This window comes from Adiantum capillus-veneris, chromosome 2 (genome assembly GCF_014529385.1).
Source record: "Adiantum capillus-veneris isolate H3 chromosome 2, ASM1452938v2, whole genome shotgun sequence".
Taxonomy (NCBI): Eukaryota; Viridiplantae; Streptophyta; class Polypodiopsida; order Polypodiales; family Pteridaceae; genus Adiantum; species Adiantum capillus-veneris.
The window spans coordinates 26399937-26404592 of NC_140932.1; the positions used below are offsets into that span (position 1 = coordinate 26399937).

Below are 4656 nucleotides of genomic sequence, written 5' to 3' on the forward strand. Positions count from 1 at the left end.
TGGTCTCTTTGGTATTTATAGGTAGTGACTCCAACTATATTTGGTATTACTTCTAGCTAGCTTTGGTATGTTTACTTTGTCTTGGAAGTGTCTAGGTACTTAGACTCTAGGATGGTACTACCTTGGTGCTTCCTTGTTATAGTACAAAATCTTGCTTTGACTAGAAGATGCCTTGGTATGTTCTTGATCCCTTTGGTGCATAAGTACCCTTGGACTCTTTGGTACTCTTTTTGGTAGTTTTTGTAGGTAGTTTTGGTCCTTTGCATTGTTTTGGTAGTGCCTTGGACCTTATCATCGTAGGATGGGACCGCTTTGGTACCTCCTTGGCATAGTACCAATCATTTAGTCTTGGTACCTTTCCATAGTCTCTTTGGTTAGTTTGTAATTATTGCCTTCTAGTATTTTTGGTATTGTCTCTAGCTACCTTGGTGCTCCCTTGATATACCACCAATCATAGATTTCTCCAGGACTGCCTTGGCATCTCCTAGGTCTTCAGTGCATACAATACTGTTTGGTACTTTTAATGATTGTAGGTTGTCTCGAGTACTTTTTCATGGTCTCTTTGGGATTTATAAGTACTTCCTCCAATTTTATTTGGTATTGCTTCAAGCTAGCTTTGGTATGTTTACTTTGTCTTGGAAGTGCTTGGGTACATAAACATCTAGGATGGTACTAGCTTGGTGCTTCCTTGTTATAGTAACAAATCTAGCTTTGACTAGAAGATGCCTTGGTATGTTCTTGACCTCTTTGGTGCATAAGTAACCTTGAATTCTTTGGTACTCTTTTGGTAGTTTTAGTAGGTAGTTTTGGTTCTTTGCAGTGTTTTGGTAGTGCCTTGGACCTTATCACTGTAGAATGGGACTGCTTTGGTACCTCCTTGGCATAGTGCCAATTGTTTAGTCTTTGTACCTTAGTCTCTTTTTTAATTCTTGCCTTCTAGCATTTTTGGTACTATCTCTAGTTGCCTTGGTGCTCCCTTGATATACCACCAATCATAGCTTTCTCTGGGACTGCATTGGCATCTTCCTGGTCTTTGGTTAATACAAAAATGTTTGGTACTTTTAATGATTGTAGGGATGTCTCGCGTACTTTTCCATGGTCTCTTTGGTATTTATAGGTAGTGACTCCAAATGTATTTGGTATTTCTTCTAGCTAGCTTTGGTATGTTCACTTTGTCTTGGAAGTGCCTGGGTACTTACACATCTAGGATGGTACTGCCTTGCTGCTTCCTTGTTATAGTAAGAAGATGCCTTGGTATGTTCTTGATCTCTTTGGTGCATAAGTACCCTTGGACTCTTTGGTACTCTTTTTGGTTGTTTTTGTAGGTAGTTTTGGTCCTTTGCATTGTTTTGGTAGTGCCTTGGACCTTGTCTTTGTAGGATGGGACCGCTTTGGTACCTCCTTGAAAGAGTGTCAATTGTTTAGTCTCGTTTCCTTTCCATAGTCTCTTTGGTAGTTTTTAATTCTTGCCTTCTAGTATTTTTGGTATTGTCTCTAGCTGCCTCAGTGCTCCCTTTATATACCACCAATCATAGATTGTAGGATTGGATTGTCTTTGTACTTCCTTGGCATAGTGGCAATCGTTTAGTCTTGGTACCTTTCCATAGTCTCTTGGGTGCTTTTTAACTCCTGCCTTCTATTATTCTTGGTATTGTCTCTAGCTACTAACTAGTGCCTAGTTACTACCTTGGTGCTTTTCTTGGTAGTCTTAGTGGTTTTGGGTATCAAGTGTAAATATTCATGGGTACTACAGGTGCAATGATCGATATTTCGTGTGCAATGTCTAGCACATGGCATGTTCTATGAGATTGATTATTTTTCTTTTATTGTGTAATAGACACAACATAACAAATTGGAGGCCTCTTGCAAGGAGGGATAGGTTGATTGTTGCCAACTTGTGAATGGGATGCTCAAGGAAGTGAAGCAGGGAAACAGGTTCACCCTCTTTCCCAGGACACCCCTTGTAGATATTGACAAAACAATCCATGTGTTTGGCACGTGTGCTGCATGTAGGGAGTATCTAGAGGCAGCATATGTTGTGGGTAGCTTCTTATTAGAGTGCAGACATCAATACTACCCTCTCTGCTTTAGTGCACTTTTTGCACACTAGTGGCACATGTTGAAAGAGGGGTGTGGCATGGTAATTCTTCAAGTGGCAAAAGCGTACATCAGTGGGCATTATATTGTAAAAGGTAGGTTGGCATTGTTTTCAATACATTGAGGCTTTCTACTTTTGGATTATGATGTTGATTGAGTGAGTCATTTGTGATTTTGAAGATGAGGAAGATGTGACATTTGCAAGCCAAGATGTGCAAGGAACAGACACGATGGGTGTGAAGAATGGTGGGCCTGGACCAGCAAAGGTTTCTGTTAAGGATGTGAAGGACCTTGCCAGTATGCAAAGAGTTCAAGACGTCCTCATCGACTTGGAATCTAGTTGGAGGAAGGAGAAAGTGGAGGGGTAGGTTGTGTACACAATAGGTTACAGCCAAGGGATGGATACTGCTATGGAGAAGAGGGAGGTTGTTGAAGGACAAGATAGTGTAATGAATACTATTGAGGCCTCTACAATGGATGCCGACAAGCCACATGACGAGAAAACTAAGTTTGATGAACACTCTACAATTGACAAGGGGTGGATACTGCTATGGAGAAGAGGGAGGTTGTTGAAGGCCAGGATAGTGCTGGAATGAATACTATTGAGGCCTCTAAAATAAATGCCAACAAGCCACAAGACGAGAAAACTAATTTTGATGAACCCTCTACAATTGACAAGGTGCTACTAACTACAGTTGAGGTCGTGGCAAGGCGGGGTGCTGCTGAAGAGAATGGCGAGGGAGCAGCCGATGGTGTTAAGAAAGCAGATAGTAGTGAGGATGCTGCTAAAGGTGGGATTGCTGAGAAAGATGTAAACAAGGAAAAAATTTAGGATAAGGTGACTGATCCGATTGATGTGTACATGGATGCTACTGATCGAGAGAAGGTGACTAGCATGATGCTGACATCTCTAGGTGATTTCACCTTGTCGAACTTGTTGTCTACAATAGGAAGAAAGCGCGTCCGAGGAAGTGCCAATAAGTCCCGTGCTTGCAAACTTTAGCTTATGACTACCCTTGAAATTGATAGTCTGTGTCATGATGTAATGCGTTGAGATTAGATTTTGGTCTCCATCTATTACCATATGTTTTAAGTACAGGTTACATTTTCCTTCTTATATTGTACTCTCTTGTGGTAGATTTTGACCCTTTGATCTTTGAATTGACCCTGTAAGTAAGTTCTTGTAGGATCTTCATTGTGTGCTAATTGACTCAAAATATTATTGGCACTGTAGAAATTGGTATGTGGTGACTAAAGGAAAAATGAGCTGACACACAGCTGCTAAAAGATGTTATGGCTATAGACACGCGGCTGATTGTATTTGATGTGAATGGTGTGCCCTTAAAGAGCTACAACCAAGCACCACCAGAGATGCAATTTTTGCACCTCCCAGAGGAGGTGAGACCATTTTTATATCGTCTAGGTTGAGAATTATGGTGTGCGGTCAGAGGCCGGATGCAAAGGATGTGCTTGTAAACTTGTCCAGGCAGATATTATGATATGGTCCTATTGTAGAAGAGAAAAGCTAATGCACTTTCTGGGAACATTTCATTTATATTGTTGTAGTAAACGAGTGGTCAAAAGTATATGTATGACCCTCTTCTTACCTCATGATGATTACCAATTTGTATTGTCATTAGTTTTTCTTAACTTTCCAGTACTCTTACAGATGTGTTCAGCCAAGAAGATTGTGAGATGTGGCTACCCAACATCCGTGATGTCCCCAATGTTCCAGGGGATGTTAGTGATAAGCCTGTTTTTCTGAAGCTATTGAGATCAGTGTGGGAAAAACACCCATCGTATAATGCCAGCACTACCATACTTATAGATGACTGTAGATATAAGTCTCTTATAAATGACTATAAGAACTGTCTGGCCATTTGGTCGTATGAGCCTTCGTACCTTGATCCCTACTACCCCTTGTACCTCACTGACTTGGTCAAGCCCTGGTTGGAGGGCTGGATTTTTTCTCCCTACCCAACAGAATATAGCCGTCAACACCCCCTCTTTGATGTAGAAGACGACGTTAGTCCTCTAGTTGCTGATTATTTCATTCAACAAGAGGGATACACTTATCGCTTTGAGCCCCCTGTCAACCCATGATTTGTGGAACAAAGAAAGAAAATTTTCTTGGTGCAGTCTACTATGTATTCCTCTTTATGTGAAAATGAAATCCACTGATGTCCATTTAGTCATTTTTCTTACAATATGCTTCTATGGTCATTTTGTCTTGATCTTTGGATTTGGTAGTGGTAAGAACCAAATTTTGTGCTGGTCTTCTCATTGTAGGGTGATTGTAACTCATGGAAGCTCCATTGTACAAACTTTATAACAGAGAGCTTTTTTTTGCGAAGCTTTACCATTGTGTCTCGGGAAATTATAATTGCCAGTATCAAATTTGAAGCTTTTGGTATTGGGATTGACAAGTTTTAGGCTTTGGTACTGGTAAATTGGGTACTATAAAGAACCAAATTTGGTGTTGCGCATCTCACTACATGGTGATTGTAGAAGAAAGCTTATTCTGGAGAGAGCTTATTTTGGAAAAGAGTAGTATTATGG

General features: G+C 40.6%; 1 pseudogene; it reads left to right on the top strand.

The window, feature by feature from the left end:
* Positions 1–2137: 2137 nt before the first annotated feature.
* LOC147462539 (uncharacterized) lies at positions 2138–3100 on the top strand (annotated as a pseudogene).
* Positions 3101–4656: the final 1556 nt, after the last annotated feature.